Raw genomic sequence first — 21,540 nt, 5'->3', positions numbered from 1 at the left:
TGATAAGAAGTCTATCATTTGGAGCACATACCTGTTTGGCGGCTGGCCATAGACGCAAAGATCCGATCGCACGAATCCTCGATTCGTATGATTTTCGGATCGTGCGTGGAGTGTCCCGACATCTGTTGTGCCATGCCGATCAGTCATTCAGTTGATCGTACAGGTTAGAAAATTTCTGTCAGCTGCCAATAATATCTCTGCATGTATTGCCGATCGTGCGATTTTCATTGGGAGACTGTCACCAGCTTTGTCGGACATAACTTTCATACGATTGCTGTCAGGGGCAGAACATCAGCTGATCTGTTCTTTTACTACTTTATTTGATCTGAAAGGTTAGTGGCAGGTCTGGAGATGGGGAAGTTTGATCATTAGAGGATTCGAATGATTGGATCTTTGAGCTTTAGAGTATACGTTGTTTGTAAACTTTAGTATTGCTCAGTATTTTGCTTCACAGGGGCTCCAGGTAAGGTCACATCTGGTATATCTTTCAGTGCATTTGGAAGTGATTGTTCAGCTTTCTTCCATCCTCAATTCATTGTTTGAATATTAAAGTTAGAAGGAAGATAGCTCTTTGCTATGACAGAATATCTCTACATGTGACCATCATCTTGTCAGTTTGTCTGCCCTTACCTTGCATTTAGAGGCTATACCTGTCACTCCATTCCACCCCAAGACTTGTTTCAGCTTTTAAATTACTATTTTGCAGAATATGGTGGGTGTTTGCTATACAGCAGACAATAAGTGTTATTCTTGAATGTGCTCTGTGTTTATATACAATTCCTTGCAGTCTGTTTATGATTAAAATTGAAATAAAACCACTGTTGACATATAGCACATGAACAGGATCATTTTTGTACAACAGCAACTATAAATATGCAGGTCAACTAGAATGCATAGGATTTTGTAAGTATCTCCATAGATATACAGTGCAGGACAGAGCCTGACCCAAACAATAGAAGCCTGTCTGCTTACACTCTATTTTTTTTCAGTGAGTAAAGCTGGCCATAGATACAAAGATCTGATTGTACGAATCCAAGGATTTGTGTGATTTTCGGACCATGTGCAGATAGTCCTGACATTTTTCGTCCGGCGGAGATCGCCCATTTGGTCGATCGGACAGGTTGAAAGATTTCTGTCAGCTGCCAATAATATCTCTGCATGTATTGCCAATCCTACGATTTTCAGAGGGAGACTTTCACCAGCTTTGGTCGGACATAACTTTCGTACGATTGCTGTCAGGGGCAGAACATCAGCTGATCTGTTCTTTTCTACTTTATTTGATCGGAATGGTTAGTGGCAGGTCTGGAGATGGGGAAGTCCAATCGTACGTTGATTTGTACGATCGGATCTTTGCGCCTGTGGCCAGCTTTAAGAGGAAGATAGTCACAACAGAGCAACTATGGCTTTATTGGGCTAATGATTTAAATATACTGCTTAGAATATTTAACAATTAAAAATATAATCAGAAAAATTAAATGCAGTCTGAAAAATTGGTCAGACTTCACAGGTGTGGAGGCAGAGACACCAGACAGTTTAGACAAGGGAATAAATGCAACTTTGTTTAATGGTAAGGTTCTGCAGTCTTAGGTGCCCAAGTAAATCATTTATCAGCCATCCAATTATCTTCTTAGGGTCAACTTTGGTCATTCAAACTACAGTTTGAAAATATTCTTACAGAAACAAAAGAAAGAAAATAGTTTTGGTATATACTTCATCATAACTCTTGCCGTATTTGTTAAGGACAGCAAACAGAAATTTCCAGGAAATAGAATCAAATGCTTTCTCTAGATCTATACTGTATCTTCATCCGAGTATACTGATGCATCACTAATGATTAGTGATGGGCAAATTTATTAGCCAGACGGAACACCCATTGACTTTAATGGGCGTCAAATGTCATCGGCACCAAAAATTCATTTTTTGTGAATTTTTTCGCCTGTTTGACGAATTTCGCTGGAAATTAGTGTATTTTGTGGCAAAGCAAAATGGGACAAATTCGCCCATCACTAACAATGATCACTTCGATGGTGAATTAAAGCCTTTAACATTATCAGTAACACAATTCAAAGCCATCTTGTATTTAATGTCTTAAGCTTAATGTACAATCTTACCATTTTACGCCCAACATGATAGCATGATAAAACAAAATGACAGCATCCTTTTAAACTGTACAGAAACTTGCGGTATAAGTTATATCCATAACATAATAAGGAAAACATGTTTACCCATGGTGTTTGTATGACCTAGATAGTAAGTAGGTGCCTAACAACTAACCAAAAAAAAGTTGTGTTGCTCTTGGGGCTCATGTGCCAAAGTGGAGAAAGTGGTCTCTCTGTAGGGCGTTCACTGGGTGCTGGTGAATTTGAGGAAGCTGCTGTTGGTTTAATCATTCCAAGGCACGTGATGAGCCATCATGTAGTGAAGAGATGGAATATGGTTTGTTTTGATAAGAAAATACCAACTTGAAAGGGTATCCTCATCTGTATTTAATGTGATGTGTGACAGCTGTTATGGGTATTATCTATTTGTGGCGCTGATGGTTAAAGAAGCCAGATCTGCATACAGGGCATACTTATGGCCTTTGTATTCCAAGTTAGGGGCTGCCCTGGAAGCACTCATGATTGCCTCTTTTGGTTTACAGTAATGAACTCTAGCGATAACGTCCTTGGGGGGGGCCCTGTTGTTTTGGACCCAAAGATCTGTGCACCCTGTCCAGTATTAACTAACCTGGAGGGAGGTTGTGTAGCAGAGTGAATAGTAAGTTAGGAATCTCTGTATGTAGTTCTTGTATGGAATCATGTAGGCCTTGGATCCTTAAATTATTGTGCCGGGACATATTTTTGCCGTCTTCCACTTGGTCCTGCAAATCCTGTAATTGTAATTGTAGTCTTTCAATTAAGATCTCCTGTCAGTTGACTTTTTGACCAGCTCGTCCACTTTGTCTTCCATTGCGACAGTTCTGTTGCCAAGTTCATTGAGCTCCTGCGTCACACAGTCTGTGTTTTTTCCGCAACCGTTGCTAGCTCAGTTTGAAGCAGCTGTTTAAAATGGCCCGATTACTGTTGTGAAGTCCCTTGTTCAGAGTCCGCCTCGTCTGAATCCCATGCTGACTGGGGAGAAGCGTGTTCACCATGTCGGCCTTATTGGGAGAGTCCTGTGTCTGTGGAGTTTGGGAGACAGGTGGCGTATGGTGAGCCCCTATTAAAGCATATATGGATCCTAAAAATATTGCTATAGGGGTCCTCCAAGAGCAGAGTGGTGAAATCAGCGACTGCTCAGATCCGCATCATAGCCACGCCCCTCCCAATAATTCCCTGTTTTAAAGGAAGAATGACAGCTATAAGCAATATTGGCCATTGCCATTAGTTTCTAAAAGCACTGCAGTATTTAAAATGGGCAGTATGCTAAATGCCTTTTTGGATTGCCACTCTAAAAAGACCATTTTAGAAAAATAAACAGTTGCAAAAAAAATTAATATTCACCACTTCCAGGTCTTTTACTGCTTTATTGGGAATGCACTTATTGTTACTTATTATTGCAGTGACCCCTTGCTTGTTACTACTAATTTATTGTTTTGCTGAACAGTGCTTTGCCCTAAAGGAGCGGTATACAAATAAAAATATACATATACTGTATATACTCGAGTATAAGCCGACCCGAGTATAAGCCGAGGTACCTAATTTTACCTACGAAAACTGGGAAAACTTATTGACTCTAGTATAAGCCTAGACACAACTACGGCCCTGTCTCCCAGCAGCGCACATTCTGCCAAAGCGACCCCCCCCAGCGATCAACCGGACTTCTTTGCAAAGTTGATGGTGACAGAGAATTGCCAAACGGATTACTGTTTGCATTGTTCCACTGTCCCACTACCATGTGCAGAGGGTGCTGTGTGATATTGCCATCACTGTTAATCCTTCATATAACCAACAGAGGGCGCTGTGTGATATTGCCATCACTGTTAATCCTTCATATAACCAACAGAGGGCGCTGTGTGATATTGCCATCACTGTTATTCTTTCATATAACCAACAGAGGGCGCTGTGTGATATTGCAGTCACTGTTATTCTTTCATATAACCAACAGATGGCGCTGTGTGATATTGCAGTCACTGTTATTCTTTCATATAACCAACAGAGGGCACACTGTTATTCTTTCATATAGCCAACAGAGGGCATTGTGGGATATTGCAGTCTCTCCCCAAGTGAACTGTTGGTATAGGAATGATTAAAAGTGACTGCAATCTCAGCTACTGCCCGCTGACCCGAGTATAAGCCGAGGTAGACTTTTTCAGCACATTTTGGATGCTGAAAAACTCGGCTTATACTCGAGTATATACGGTATGCATAAAATGTTTCTCACTTCACCTTAGAAGTGAATAGAGTGTAAATCCTTGGGGGGTGGGGTGGAATTCCTTTATGCAACGTGCAAAGCAGGAATTACCTGGAATGGATACCATGTGTTTTTGGAAACTTATGAAATGATATATATAGTTTTTTGCAAATAAAACCCCACAAAAGATGACACTTTATGCCAATACTATCAACCAGAATGCTGATTCATAGAAAAAAGTACTCAGCAGTTTTGTCATTTACAGCTCCTAATATAGGTACTGTAACACTCACGTTATCAGGAACCTTGCACAGTAATGGATGCACTCAAATGCACAGGTGGACCCTGTGGATTTTGGTGTTCATCGACGCCCTTTTGCGGCCCTTCTGCTGCAGAAACCAACAAGGATGTGCGTAGCTATAAACAAGTCCGTAAGCGAGGTACTGGCAAGGAGTTAGAGAAGAATCAGGCAAAGGGTTCAAGGCAGGCGGCAGGAATCGTAGTCAAGGGTCAGGCGGAAGTAAAAAAACAGGAGATCAAAGTCAAAAATACACTTTATCAGGAACAGGAAACTGAAGCCTAGCTTTGGAAATGAAAAAATGGTAAATCTGGCTTTTAAAAAGGATTTGGCGCCAAAAGATTCAAACTGGAGTCAAGTTGTGATGCTCAGAGTCACGACAGCAGCGTCACGACGCTGGGCGTCAAACGCCAGCGTCATCAAATGCTACCCCGAAAGTGCACGCCGGGATACGCACATTGTGATATATGACATTTCTTAAAGGACAAGAATGAAGACTATTTTTTCTATTAACTATATTTGTTGAAGAAGGTTCTGACCAATCATGTGGTCACATAATTTTGAGACCATGTGTGTGCTTCGAATAATCATCATGTCAACATTCATAATTTTTGAACATTCATTGACAGGTTGGAAAATTTCTGTCAGATAAGGATAATATCTTTGCATATATTGCCTGACGTTATTCATGGTTGACAATCACTACTTCTTCTAGGACATGACTTTTGTATGATTGCTGTCGGCCAATTAATGTCCAGAACATTGTCTGATGTGTTATTTTTCCTACTTTATTCCTACGGTTAAAACATGAATGTTAATTTTAGATTTTGCAATGAAAAGTATAATCTATATCCAAATGTTCGCTCAGCAGCTAATAAAATCTGAATGTGTATGGTCAGAAGGAAGAGAAACTTGCAATAAAAGCAGCAATGGTACATATGTTTTTTAGATATGCAGAGAGACTGCTACAGATGTCTGCACAGTTCATTAGTTAAAAATGGCCTCGAACAAGGGGCAGAAAACAAGCGATTTTGCCACATGCTCCAAAGAGCAGACAGGTCGTCTTGGGGCATGGGTGGAGTGATTCTGCGAAATCTAAAGTAGAGATTGCTCTTAAATGCAGCATGCAGAACATAGCACAGATGATCCAGCAAGGTGGGAGTGAAGCTAGCCTGCCTGTGATGTAAGGAGTGGCCTTACTGAAAAACAACATGGCAATTGGCAGCTTCCTTCGCTGAAGGGCTGTCTTGACAAAACTCCATTTGGCTGCCCTTTTTCATACAGGGGTTGCCTTTAAGAACCCCCCTCTGCAATTTTTGGGGGTTGCATTGCATCAGCTCGCAGTTGACCTTGGTAAATTGAAGGCAGGCAGGGTTCTGTAGATAGCTTGAAAAAAAGCAAACTGTAAATTCGGTTACTCGTTAATGCAGCCCGAAGAAAAGGCAACTTCCTCTGAAAGGTACCCCCTAGGACTCGAGCACCAGGCTCTTTGGGGGAAGAAACCAAGCAATTTGCTGCATGTGCCATAGAACAGCCACATGGGGGTGCTGGTTTTGCCGACTCCAAAGTAGCAGTCACTCTTGAATGCAGCCTGAAGAAAATGCCACCAACAGGCATATTATTATACAGGTATAAACAACCTGAAAAGATCAGGGAAATCGCTCACCTGGGATTTGAACTTAGGACTCCGTGGGCAGACAACAAGCACTTTAGCCACCGCACCACATAGCCTAATCCTGCTTTCAGCTGTTCCAGATGACCGTACTAACCGATTGTCCCCTTGTGCCTCTGCATTGACTGGCAGTGCTGGAAGACCATCTACTGCGTAAATAGAGTCAATATGAACCCGAGGTACCTTCCTAAAGGAGCTTTCCGGAATGGCTGAATCCTTGGGACAGTGCCACTAGTCCAAATGATCGTGACTTCAATTCCTACCTCTGCTAAAAACTCAGTGCCAAAGCAGATCCAGTTGGTTGTGCTACAACCAACTCTGGAGAGAGATGAGAGGGCAAGTGCCAGAAGTCCATTGTCCACCTTCCATTTGGCTGACCCTTTTTTCTTACAGGAGTTTCCCTTCTAAGCTACCCAGGTATCTACTTCAGGCCATGGGTTCCCCATTGCCCTTAGCTGGTCTTTGCATCAATTTTGGTCTTTTTTCCCAGTACAGAACCCTTTTTGGTTTGCCTAGCATCAGCCTGAAGTTCACCTTAGCAAATTGCTTAATGAGGACAGTGTTCTGTACCAAGCTTTAAAAACAAAAGGAATTCAGAAGCTGATTAGCAAAGGTCGGTTACTCGTTAATGTAGCCTGAGGAAAATGCAACTGATGCCTTTGTGTTCAACAGACAGGTACCAAACAGGCCTGGAACTAGGGGCAGGAAACAAGCGATTTGCCACATGCTCCAAAGAGCAGACAGGCAGGGTCAGACTGGAAAAGGGGGGCCCACAGGATAACTATACTCATCTGGCTGCACACCAGCGTGCATGTGTGAACGTCTGGCAGCACACCGGCGTGTGTGCGCAAACTCCGGTGCGCAAGCGCTGACACGCATGCGATACCAGTGCAATGATTCATTTTTATTTGGGGGCACAGGACATCGGGGGAGGGGACCAGGACATTGGGGGAGGGGGTTGGGCCGGCGGGGGCCCATGAGGGCCGGGCCTACTGGGTTTTTTCCAAGCTTCACTCTGGCCGAGTCCGACGCTGCAGGCAGGTCATCTTGCGGCATGGGGGGATCGATTCTGCAGATTTGAAAGTAGAGGTCGCTCTTGATTGCAGCATGCAGAACATGGTACCGATTAATTGATTCACGGCAGGAAGCAGTGATTCTTCCACTTTATAGAGCACTGGTAAGACCCTATCAAAACTGCCGTACAGTTCTGTTCTCCATCCCTCAAACAGGACATTAATATATTAGAGAGTGTACATAGAAGGTCAACTAAGCTGGTAAAAGGTATGGAAAATCTTAGCTATGAAGAAAGACTGTATCCAACATAGAGATCCAAAAAAAGAAACTCACATGCCAGTGTTATGGCCACTTCTCCATTGTGTCCACTCCCGATGGTGTGCAGGCTCTCTCATGCTGGTCTCCATTCCAGTAGACATCATATGTGGGGGATTTAGTGATTGAGGAAACCATTCCACACGTATAGAGTAAAATCAAAATTCCAGCTTTATTGGGTAATTAAAACAACAAACAGGCATCTATTACAGATGTACTCCTACCCTATGACATGTTAGGTCACCTGACGCGTTTCATGCCTCTATCTGGCACTTCATCAGAGGTGAGGTCACAGGAAATCCTTTGCCTTATATACCTGAATTCATTAAAAAAATCCCAAGTATAAAAAAAACAAACCAAAAAATATATACAAAAAGTATGTATTTATATATTTCTTTGCTTGTTACAAGTCATATTGGTCACAAGAGATATTGGGGCAAATTCACTAAGATGCGAAGTTGCGCCAGGGGCAACTTCGCCGCACTTCGCCAGGCGTAGTTTCGCCAGGGCTCCGCAAATTCACTAAAATCCGAAGTTGCGCACAGGGGTAGCGTAAGGTTGCGAAGTTGCGCTAGCGTTGATTCGCTATATAAAGCGAAGTTACGCTAGCGAAGGCTAATTTGCATACGGCGCGAAATTCAAATTTCAATGGAGGAACACGTATCTGCACTACAAATGCCTAGAAAACCTTCAAATCAGCAAATAAAAATTTTATTTTGCCCTACACATGTGCCCACTGTCTAGGTAAGTTGCCATGAGTCAGGAAATGTAGGGGGGGGAAGGGGAGCCCCAAAAATTTTTCGATCTTTTTCAGCCTATCAGCCATCATGTAGAAAACACGCCAGCGTTTTTTTGGGACTTAGAAAAAAAATTGACATTTTTTTAAACAATCCCTATCTACTCTATTGCGCTTCGCCAGGTCTGAGGTGGTGAAGGAAGTCTAGCGTAAAAGGTAGCGTTCAGTACACTGCGCAAGTTAGTGAATTTGCGTAGTTTCGTCGCTAGCGAAGATTCGTCTGGCGTAAGGTTGCGAAGTAACACTAGCGAAACTACGCCAGCGTTCGTTAGTGAATTTGCGCAGTAGCGAATGCCAAACACTAGCGAATTAACGCTAGCGTTCGGCGCTTCGCGGCTTAGTGAATTTGCCCCATTATCCTTATGTAACAGTTGTATAGATCCTTACTTATCCTTAAAACCAGTGTTATTCACTTATAAATTATTTAATTACCCAATAAAGCTGGAATTTTGATTTTACTCCATACTTGTGGAATGGTTTCCTCAATCACTAAATCCCCCACATATGAAGAAAGACTGGCCACATTGGGAATGTTCACGCTGGAGAAGAGGCGCTTAGGGGGTGATATGATAACTATGTATAAATATATAAGGGGATCATATAATAATCTCTCTCATGCTTTATTTACCAGTAGGTCTTTCCAACTGACACAAGGTCACCGCCTAAATATTCTGAAGTGGTTTTTTACAGTGAGAGCTACATTAGATAGCTTTAAGAAGGGGTTAGATGGCTTTTTAGCAAGTGAGGGAATACAGGGTTATGGAAGATAGCTCATAGTACAAGCTGGGGACTAGTCTGATTTCCATTTTGGTTAAAAAAAATAAAAACAAGGTTAAAAAAAGCTTGATGGGCATGTGTTTTTTTTCAACCTAACTTACCATGTTATTATGTTACTATGTTACATTGCTGACACAAAGCCAGAGATCATGGATCAAGAATACAGTTTTCTTTTGTCATTACATTAACAAACTGCAAACAAATATAATCAGCTACATTTTAAAAGTTCATGTATATGGCAAAGTTGCTTAGAATCACCCGTACAAGTTCTTTCATCTGTTTATTGCAAAAAAAAAAAAAGTTTTTGTTGTATACAAATCTTTCTCTAATCATTTCTTAACAGCCTATCAAAATGAGATTAAACCGGGCCGTTAATTAATGCATTAAGAGGAACAATTAATTGGATGTGATTCTAAAACAAAGAAATAATTCCTACTGTGCCTTGGTATCTTGCAACAAGAAAACACAGGGGCTGTTTGCAGTTGAAGAATAAATCTGCATGTGGAGCTGCCGGGAGATCAGCTGTGAAATACTTTATGCAAAACTAAGCACTAATATGCACATTGCCCTTCTGAATAACAAAATATGCTAGAAGTTCTTATAATTTACATACACATGCACAGACACATACACATACACTTTTTTTCCTATTTCTCCAGATACTTCCCAGGTATGCACAGCACAAGGTTAAAGTAATATAGAAAAATGTCCAAATTATCTGTTTCTAAATAGTTATTATGGTTAAACTGAGGGTAATGAAAAGGTTTTAGGTCCAAGCATTTTAAATGGCAGTTTCTTTGGGACGATAAAGTGTTCTTTAAAATACTTACTACTCCTTTCTGTCCCTGACTATTCAACCCACAGTTAAATAGCACATTTATTCAGACCACAACATTAACATTGTGAAACTGTCAACATTAGCTAAAGATATGGCAATAAGATGCTTTCTTCTGGATTGGTTCAGTAAAATTCTAGCGAAATATGAGGAATATTCAGTTATTCATGTGAATCTTAAGACTTTAAAAGTCTAGGAGCTCTCCTGCACAGCATTGCAGATTTGTGATAGGTCAACACGCAGGGAATTTTCCAATAGAATAGATGTTGCAGGGAGGGAGGGCAGTGGAGTGGGGTAGAAAATGGGCTAAGGTTTAGTTCTCCTTTAAGATCACTTTTAAGTCACTTTTGGTATGCTTTATTCAAATATTCAAATACATTAATATCTACGTTGGTCACAGAAAACATGGCTTTATTGTAGGGTAGCTTATTTCCAGCCGCCTTGGTAGGGCATGAATCTTATGTATTTCCCTAGTGCATAATAAGAAACATGTACATTGCCTTGGTACAAATTACCTTTATGTATGAGTACTGCTAAAATGTTTGCCCTGATATTAACAATGACTCCCCATAGAAATAATTGTTATTTATGGCTTTAGCAAGTTAGCAAGGTTGTTAGAATTAAAATTTCATATTGTTCTATGAGCTGCTGAGGTGAATGGTTTGTCTGGTAAATTGTGAGCTTAGAGAATGTCCTGACATTACCCTGTTGTATAAACTAACCCATATGCTAAGAAGTCAACAAAGCAATTAAAACAAGTTTATAAAGCAGTAGATAAAGTAAGAGAAAAGTGAATTTTTTTTATAACAGAAATATAATGCTAGTACTAATAATAAACCAGGTCTTTATAAAGAATTAGGGTAAATATGCTACATATTATGTTTAGCAGTTCTGTACCAGCCCAAAGCAACCACAGCTTTTTAGTAATGAAGATCTGGCGCTATGAAGATGCCCCAGTAGCTCCCCATCTTATTTTCTATTGAGTTAAAGCACAAGCTCTGTGCTGTTGTTTGTCCTAAGTTTAGGCTGTAACTCATAATGTACTACATATACAGGTACAGAACCAATTATCCAGAATGCTCAGGACATCGGGTTTTCCGAAAAAGGGTTCATTCTGTAAATTTAGATTACCATATCTAAAGGGGACCAAAAATTTTGTGTTTTTTTCCATAAATCTCAAAAAATCTGTGGTTTCCTGTATTTCTAAAAGAACTGAAAAAATGTGCGATTTATTAAGGGAATGAAAAACACAAATCTCTAAGGCAAAACTTTGCCAACAAAAAGTTGCTATAGAAGTCAATGGGCGCTGAGCTTATCCTATTGGACCACTTTAAATCAATTTGGACTTTTAGAGGTTTTCTGATTTTTTCTCCACTAGAAATTGTCTTAAGAATTTAAAGTTTTTGTGGTTTTTGTATTTTTTAGAGCATCGGTCAGCGGTTTGTGGTTGTTCTTTTTTTATTCAGATTTTTTAAATAAATCTCACTGCATTCATAGTTTTAGAGTTTGTGAGTTTAGTTGTGGTTTCAAAAACCTTTAAAACCACTAAAATCTGACCTTTAAAGTGATACTGACACCAAATGTACATTAAAAATTATCTATACAGTAGGTCATGTCAATAGTTTTTCCCTGATAGGGCTGATTTTTGTTTGACGTTCCTAAACCTGACTGTTTTGCCAACCTGACTGTCCCTTTTTTTTTTTTACCACTTACAGACTACTGCAGTACACATATGGCAGTCCCCTTATAGGCAAACATGGGGGATCAAAAAGTTATATAGAAGCATCGGGCAAATTCTAAATAGCATGTAAATGAAATGTTATTATAAGAGGTTTAATGTCTGGTGTCATTATCTCTTTAATAAATAAGTCTCTCTGTCTACTAAAAATAATTTAAACATTAATGAATCCAAATAGGATTGTTTTGCCTCAAGAGTATAAGCCGAGGTACCTAATTTTACCTCCAAAAACTAGGAAAGCTCATTGACTCGAGTATAAGCCAAGGGTGAGAAATGCAGCAGCTTCTGGTAAGTTTCAATAAAAAAATTTAGGGTTTCTGCTCCCATTGGAGGTGCCAGCGTCTCATTTTTGGATGCCAGTGACCATTTTTGGATGCCGGCGAATATTCTTGGAGACTATTCTTGGACGCTGGCGACTATTCTTAAGCACCTGCAACTATTCTTAGACGCCAGCGACCATTTTTGCGCTTGGCCCGAGTATAAGCCGAGGTAGAGTTTTTCAGCATATTTTGGGGGATGAAAAACTCGGCTTATACTCGAGTATATACGGTACTTGTTTTATTATTACAGAGAGAAAGGAAATCATTTTCAAAATATTTGAATTATAAGCTCTATGGGAGATGACCTTTCTGTAATTTGGAGCATGCTGGATAACAGATCCTAGACCTGTAGAATATATCACAAACAATGCTGATTTATAATGAATTAACAGCGCTCACCAATGGAAAATTGAAAAACAAAGTAAGTCAATTAATGACACCAATAGAGTTATTTTCAATAGTTTATATATCAAGTGGAGTCAAGAGAGAAATGTCACTGTCCACCCTAGTCTATGGGTACAGATCAGTAACTGAAAAATAAAATTTTAGTGGGATTGCTCAAAAAGTCAATTAAAAAATAACTAAAAATCAGAAATCATTTCTTAGGACATGAAAAGAGGTTAGTAATTTATGCATATTACATGGCAATTTGCATCAGATTTCAGCCCTGTAGCATCTGGTTATATTACAGACCAGCCTCATTTTGTGCTTACCGGTAATAAATCTATAAATGGAGTTAATAGAATGTTATATAAAATGTCATCAATTTATTGCTGCAACCGAACATTGCAATATCAACCAGCCTCTGTACATGACCATGTAGCCAGTTACCTATCCATGTGCAAACAATATTACCAAGACCAACAGACCTTAATTAAGAAAGCAGTCATTTATGTGGCCCTTAATCAAAAGCTTTGTCCAAATCTAAATATAACACAGGTACTGTAACTCCTCCCACAAATTTCAAGCTCACAGGAGAATCATTTCCAAGATGAGATTTTGGAGTAGGACCATGTCTACAGTTCATAATTACATAAGTCCAACCCAACTGGCAACAAATATTTTTCACTGTTTCTTTGAAAGTAGACTACATAACTAACAATGGCTGTCAAACGTTTTTAGTTCAAGACCCCGTTTTAATGGCCAATCAGTGGTCAGGACTCCACTTAGCTCATAAAATGAGCGCAGATTAGGGAAAATATTGATGTATCAGTCACACAACTTTAGGTGCAATAATATCTAGGACAACAAATAGATATGATATTCATCCCAAATATAACCTTAATTGACCTTACATTTTTTAGTTTAGGTGTATCTAGAAAAGCACTGGCCATTCTCCCCAATCTCACTTTGAAAAAGAAGGAAAACAGTTTATTTCCAATGCAGTAGATTAGCCACAATATGCAAGATATAACACTATATTTATTCTGCAGAATGTACTTTCTGCTCTGTTAGATTTATGAGTTGGTCATGATCAACTTTGTGTTTTGTATTAATTTGCCACATAGTCGTTATAGGTGGTAACTATAGTAAGAAAAACTAATGGGTTTATCTTCTTTTCCTTTTCTGCATGCTTTCTAAGAAGTTCTCGGAGATTTTTCTGTTTGGATGTTATCCAACAGTTGCAACCATGTTGAAAAACCAAAGTTTGAAAAATGCCATGGGAGAATATAATCATTTTCTAAAGTTGTTCCTATAAAAAGAGACTTTTTGAACATATCTGTAAAGGCAAAAAAGGCTACTTGATATTGAACAGAGACAATGCTACTTATGTGACAGCAATATTTCATTTCTAAGACGAACTTAATCAAGATCTTCAGAGAAGAGAAACAATTCAATTGTAAAATAAATTTAATTAGCAGTGTCTATATTCTGCCTGCATATTCTGAAAACACCCGATAAGCTATCTAAATGCTAGTGCACCTTTTGTGGACCTTTTATAGTATGCCTCAATAGTCTTTCAAATTCTTTTTAAAAAACAATAAGTGACAACAGGTTGTCATGGAAACTGCTGAAGTATGAGGCCATAGGAGGCATTTTTCTAGCCACTGCAGTTTACTGAACTGAAGTAATGGAAATACCTAAGAATTATGTTTCAAGAGTCTCTCCTTTTAAAACATTCTGGTTCTTGAAATGAAATTTTAGACTAGCATAAATACAACATCATTCTACACTGAAGGACAGTTCTCCTTCCACACAATTCAGTCTACTAAGTACACTTCCAATTCAACACACACCAACACAGCTCTGCAATCAAAAACTGCAGTTGGAACACATAAGAAGCCTTGACTTTTTATGACTGTGTATATTCTGTAAATGGGGGCATAACCCCTATTCATACTTAATTTAACCTATGCTGAACTTCTTCATTTTTTTGTTGTCTGATAATTATTTCCAAATCTTATAATTTAAACAGTTCCTCTTTGAAGCTGTTTTTGAAATCATTACTAGTAAAATAAATTACTTAAAGCCATTTATTGTAAGTTGCATGAACAATAATATTCTTGTAATGGTTGGCACTCTAAATCTAGAACTAATGCCAAGCACCCTGGTCTCGGCTCGTGCTTCTGCCTGTAGCAGCCGCCTTTGGCCTTGGGAGGAGCCCTCAGCTACTCAGATGCCGCCAGGTCTTAAAACGAGAGGTGCAAGGCGAAGGGTTCTAGACAAGCAGAGGGGCACAACTGTAAGGCAGAGTCTTTGGGCTGAAGGTCACAGTACAAAGAGACATAATCGAAGTCAGATCAGGCTGGGTCGGGGCAGGCAGAGAATAAGCATAGTCAGGCAGGCAAGGGTCAAACCTGGTAATCAATTTAGCAGAAAAGGTAGTCGTATAACAGGCAATGGTCAGGAATCAGAAGTTCAGGATAGTCAATAGCCAGGCATGGGTCACAACAGGAATCAAAATACAGATTAATCAGAAGCTATAAAGCACAGAAGCACCAGGAACAAGAGCCTATCACGGGCAAGGTCCTGTGGCTTTAATAAGCCTTTTATACTCAAATTTGGCGCACCTTTAAATAGCAAAGATGGCACCTGAAATGGAGCGTCATGGCGGGTATCCCCGCCGCACCACTGGACCACCAGGGTAAGATGAATTTACTACAATTCTTTTACAAAAAGTTTATTTTATAGAAATGCAATATGCATGCAGTGTGCTTTCATGAAAGAATGACTCATAAAGAAAATTGGCCGTGTTTCTGGGGAAATGTATGCAGCTCCAATAAAATTATAGGGTATTAAAAGGACATTGTTGAAAAAGTAATTCAGAAAATAAAAAATATATTCAAATATATTATATATTTGAGAAGAAGAATCTTAACCCACAACACAACAGGAGTTTGAACAAGGTGGAAAGTCTAAACACTTTAACTTTTGAAGTGAGGCAGAAAAAATGTTGACAGTATTTTATAAAGGGGATAAGTTAGTGGTAGACAAACTAAAATAATTTATTGAGAGAACAAAGTAGTATATTTCATTGAAGTGAATACTGACATTTCTTCACAGTTTACTAATGAGAAAAATGAAACAGTTTTACAGAGGGGTTGAGAGGGTGGATGAAGAAGAGTTGCTATTCTGTTTCTCAGAAGGGGAGGAGACAGTGGGAGAAGAATAGATGGTCTGATAACTGGAGATAGTAGGTAATAGTAGGAGAAAAGAGCAATATGTCACATAAGAAGTGAAGTGTTATTTTGTAGAACTGAGGTGGTAATGGAACAAAAGTTGGCACAATTTATAGAGTAGTGCTGAGCAGAAAATCTGTACTGTATTTGGCAAAACTGAAGTGACATTCTATTTTGCAGATAGGATGGGAGAACAGTTCTGTTTAGCAGACTGGACATGGCAATGGAAATATATACATCAGAGGGTGATATTCCCTCAAAGTACTTTGAGGGAATTACGGTTTGTAGAAAATGGTTGCTTTTCATTTGTATGTTTCAGTATGAGTGTCATTGTACTATGCATTGATATGTCTCCTAAATCATAATATTCTCTGCATATAAATTCCAAACTTGTTTATGTTATCTTCCTGAAGATACTCATTGTCTCCTCTCACATGTGAATTTAAATGAAAAATTTAAAATTCTAACATTGCCACTTGCCTCTGTAAATTCTAAATTCTTCTTCTACCAGTTTGAGTGTCAGATCCACAGTGATAGAACACATGCACATTTAAAACTGTCTTGTGCAGGTTGTAAATGGAAAGATAGAGAACAGTTGTTCCACATTACTAAACATATTGAGAATGTGCTAACTAAGGTGCTTGTATAGTTAGTATTGCTTATAAAAGTCTGTATAAACAAAGTATTCCATTTTGACTTACCACTAAAGCTGGCCATAGATGCAAAGATCCGATCGTACAAATCATCGTACGATCGGACTTTTCCATCTCCCGACCCGCCACTAGGGATGGGCGAATTTATTCGCCAGGCGCAAATTCGCGGCGAATTTGCACGATTCGCCGCCAGCGAATAAATTTGCGAAACGCCCGCGAAAATTTGCGGAAAAAAATTTGCCGGCGTCAAAATTTTTTTATCCAAAAAAACTGACTCCGGCGTCAAAAACGGGTGCCGGCGTAAAAAAACGGGCGCCGGCGTCGGAAAAACGGGTGCCGTCATCAAAAACGAGGCGCAAATTCGCCCATCACTACCCGCCACTAATCATTCAGATCAAAGTCTTACCAGTCAGATTAGTTAAAGAACAGATCAGCAATGTTCTGCCCCTGACAGCAATCGTACGATATCTATGTCCAACCAAAGCTAGTGACAGTCTCCCACTGAAAATCGTACGATCGGCAATACACGCAGAGATATTATCGGCAGCCGACAGAAATTTTCTAACCTGTCTGATCGACCAAACGACCGATCTCCGCCGGACGAAAAATGTCGGGACTCTCCACACACGGTCCGAATATTGTACGAATCCTCGATTCGTGCGATCAGATCTTTGCGTCTATGGCCAGCTTTAAATATAACTATGTAATATCCCATATTGTTCAACAAGTCTTTCTCTGATAATACTAGGAAGCTCTGGCAGACTTCCCCTGATAAAATCAATATTGATAATCTGGTCTGGGTCTGCATTAGCCGGCAAGGAGTTTGAATCATAAAGAACCAGAGGAGGAAGATTTGGCTCTGGCATAAACCTTAAAAATTTATATAAAAGAAAATGTTATATTAAAAAAATGTAAGAAACAAAAAAAAGCTAATTAACACATTGTTTTTTTAATCTTGCACCTCCACCTTTTACACAGTATTTTGATTCCCTCAAATATTATAATTTAATTGAGGGCAAGGTGTGGTTGCCTTAAAAAAACGTATACCAACACACAAAGCAGCATATTTTGTTAGTTAGGCAACACAAAACTGTCCTGAGTCACAACCTTAAAATAGCTTTGTGTTCTACGCTAATATTTTGTTCTCATTTTCTCTCTGCCTAGAAATCCCAGTACAGCTGACAGCAACTATGCTATTAAAAGCAAAAAAATATACTCACCGTGGTACATGAAGTTTTCTATGAATTATTAAAACGTGCTAAAATTTGAAATACTAACCGGTAATCTTGCTTTTCCTTCTTTATCCCGCATAGGTATTGTGACCCTAAAAAATATAAATATAAAAACCTATAGAATGATTGCCATATATAAAGGTTTAGGCAGTAAATCTTACACAGACAACAGAGACAATTTTATGGAACAGGGAGATTGTAACCGGCCCATTAATCTCAGAGGGGAGAATGGCTAGGAAATGGCTGGTGAAATTACAAAAGTCAGACATTGAATTTAATAAAACCATAACAATTTGCAGATATATACAACAAAGCATATTAACTGGCAGTACTGCATTTGCATGTTTAAGCCATAAACCGTCCTTCTGCCTCTATTTAAAGCAAAGAAAATGATACTGTAAGTTACATGCTCAAGCAATTGTGTTAAAGCACTGAGGCTAAGACATTGAGCATTTATATCAGCACAGGACTGCTTCACAGGCGACTTCTAATTTTCTTTTTTACATTATTGCCTATATACTGTAATTTTAAAGGTAGATAATAAAACTATCACAAGAGGAAGTCATTTCACAAATCCCCATACTGATGGCTATGTTTTTCATAAAACATTACATGTCAAGTCTCTTTTGTGGTATATCTAATAAACTGTGCAGAAAAACGGCAAGCACTCCTGGAGCCACTCGTAGGTAAAAACAGCTTTTATTCAGTCGGTTAAAAACATGGAATCTTGACGCGTTTCGTATCTTACCGATACGTAGTCATTATGCCTATGACTACGTATCGGTAAGATACGAAACGCGTCAGGATTCCATGTTTTTAACCGACTGAATAAAAGCTGTTATTACCTACGAGTGGCTCCAGGAGTGCTTGCCGTTTTTCTGCACATTTCCTCACTCACCCCAGCTACGGGTTCGGGGCGATGCACCCGGGCCACCCTGCACGTTCGGTGAGTGCTTTTTCCATATTAAGCCGTGTTTGAGTAAATTGCGGGATTGAATTCATGTGCAGGACCCGGGGTTTCTTATACACCTAGGTCAAAAGAGTCTAAGGGTGAGCTCATATGAGTCAAAAGATTGTCCTCACCTTTCTCTGAACCTTTTCATTTTATTGCACATTTAGAGAACTTTTTGTTCCTTTCTTTTTCCCGTTTTCAATAATCAGATGCAGGACTACTTGAGCCGATATAAATTCTTTTTTTGTATTAATTATCTAATAAACTGCCAGTGTGGTTTGGCTTATGCAAGACAGAAACCCCATACATAGGGATACAGAATGTCTAAACATAGATTGACAATGAGATGCAAGGAATAAGAACAACCTACAGTAACCTGATCAAGTCAACTTAAATTTTAGGTAGTAATTAGTCCCCAATTAAGGGGGGGGTGGTAACAGGTTAAAAGTTTTAAAAATGAAGGAAGTGGTATTGGATTAATACCTTTGACACACTTTGGCTGAGAGGTATGCATAGGGAATACATGCCTATCTAATTTATATGATTGGGATTATTTTGGTTCTGATTAGGTTATTGCCCACCCTTAAAGCTCAAGCATTTCTTTGATCTATGTTTTAAACACCACACTTTGTTTTCTTAAGGTTTTCCTTAAAGGTACCAGATCTCAAAATTGCTTTAAAAAAAAAAGTAAAGATTTCTCCTTCAACTAATTGTGAAAACATTTTCATAGCAACTAAACAATGAGTAATATTGATGGCATGTAGTTTGATACAATGTACTTGACGTGGATTGTATATGGAATTCATATAACTGGCATTAATATAATTGTTATCAATAAACACAGATGTGGTTGCATTTTTCTTTAAAATTTGGTGCTGTGCTTTGGAAATGAGCCCTGGTATGGTGCACTCCCTTCTTAGGAGAGTCCTCATCCACCCCCCCACTACTCCCCCCTCCACTGCCCCCACTCCAAGCTCTCTACCTGCACTGCAGCATCTATTCTTCTAACACCTGTATCCTGACCTGCTATAAACCTGCAGAGTTCCCCAGCAGAGTTCAAAGACATGCACCGTTCAATCTATGGCCTGAATGAGCTTCTACCCACAAGAACTGAACTGGCGACTGACAGAAAAGGATCAGAGACAGAAAGAAGATGGCACCCTTGAACTCAGGCAGCACAACTCTGCAGACTGATAGCAGGTTCACTCAAAGGTGAATAATGCCCACAACAGAGATCATAATGAATAAAGAGCGTCACAGGTACATTCATCATTGTTTGACCAAAGTTATAGACTGTGTAACTTATACAGTACTTCAATGCTTTTTTAAAAAAATCAAGAATTTACTCTTACCCAAGTTTGTACTCAAATGCTCTTGTTTTATTCAAATTTCCCCCCCATTTTCGAGAACATCAAACTGCCTCTGAATTTCATAAACTGGAGATAAAATATAATACATTTAAATTATACTAAAACAACCCATTCCGATTAGAAGAAAGGAAGTTCTGGCTAAATATTTGGAAAGGCTTTTTTACAGTGAGAGATGTGAAGATTTGTAATTCTCTCCCTGAATCAGTGGTACAGGCTGATACATTAGATAGCTTTAAGAAGGGGTTGGATGGCTTTTTAGCAAGTGAGGGAAAACAGGGTTATGGAAGATAGCTCATAGTACAATCAAGCCAAGACTATTAACATCTCCAACAGACCTCTGCCATTGACTTGTACATGAAATCAGCAGGATTTATTTTGCAAATATTCAAATTAGGTTTCCATGGTTGAGGTGTAATAAATCTCACATAAGAATTTACATTAGGTTGATTACATTTGAATGTGGGAATTTTGACACCAAAAAAAAAATATCGAAAAATTCTAATTTACTATTCGACCCTTAGGGGCATATTTATCAAGGGTCGAATTTCGAATTGAAAAAACGTTGAAATTCGAATTCAAAAAGACCAACCGAAATTAAGTCGAAGTTCTTTTTTGGTTGAATAGGTCAGTTTTTGATCGAGTAGGTCTATATTGGGCCAAATTCGAATTGTACGAATCAAAGGAATAGCGCATTCGATCGAATTCGATTCAAAGTTTTTCCCAAAAAAAACCTATGATTTTTAAAAGTCCACTAATTGACTCCAAATAGGTCATAGGAGGTCCCCCATAGGCTAAAACAGTGATTCGGCAAGTTTTAGATGGTGAATGGTAGAAGTAGAATTTTTAAAGAGACAGTACATGATAAATTTGGATATTCAAATTTTTTTACATTTTTTCAAATTCAAATCTAATTTGGACTTTTCCATAGTCAAAGTACACAAAAAATAGCTCAAAATTCGAATTTGATATACCTTTGATAAATCTGCTCCTTAATAAATCTGCCCCTTAAATAATTACCGATGGTTTTTACTAAAAACCGTGCGCTGTTAATGTCTTCAACTTCGGTCCTTACTCCATATGGCTCTCCAGGTCTATGTACAGATATGTTGCATGAACTCTCATCTGACCCTCTAAAAATAAAAATACATTAACGTTATGGCGGAGCTTGACTATGTTCCTTTTGTGCTACATATACCCAAGTGAATACATAATTTAAAAAGTTAGACTTTAAAGAGAAGCACTTTTCTTAAAATTCTCTGTAAGGAACCTGCTAGCTTTTTCAATACATAAAGAAAAAATGATCTGGAGCAGTATGAATCTTAGCAGCTCTTTTACTTGGTCCCCAGATTGTAGAAAGCCATTTTAATGATCTCCGTTCCATTTGAGAAAGAATTTTCAACTCAACAAGCTGCCAAGAACCATTGCTACAGGTGTGTTCATTTTCTCACTTGCTGAATGTTGAATAACACCATTACTTTTCATTGACTCTGCTTCATGGCTTCTGACAGCTTTATTATGGATGTTTTTTTGCACCCTCCCGTTGGTCGAGTGATATTATGTTGCTAAAATCACAACTTCTTATCCTGTAATTTGCTCTTTATCCTGCAAATATGGAA

General features: G+C 38.9%; 1 pseudogene; it reads right to left on the bottom strand.

The window, feature by feature from the left end:
• Window positions 1–1,533: 1,533 nt before the first annotated feature.
• LOC108704338 overlaps window positions 1,534–21,540 on the bottom strand; it is a 60,015-nt pseudogene continuing 40,008 nt past the window's right edge.

Source organism: Xenopus laevis, chromosome 1S (assembly GCF_017654675.1).
Source record: "Xenopus laevis strain J_2021 chromosome 1S, Xenopus_laevis_v10.1, whole genome shotgun sequence".
NCBI lineage: Eukaryota > Metazoa > Chordata > Amphibia > Anura > Pipidae > Xenopus > Xenopus laevis.
This window is presented reverse-complemented; position numbering and strand designations above follow the sequence as displayed.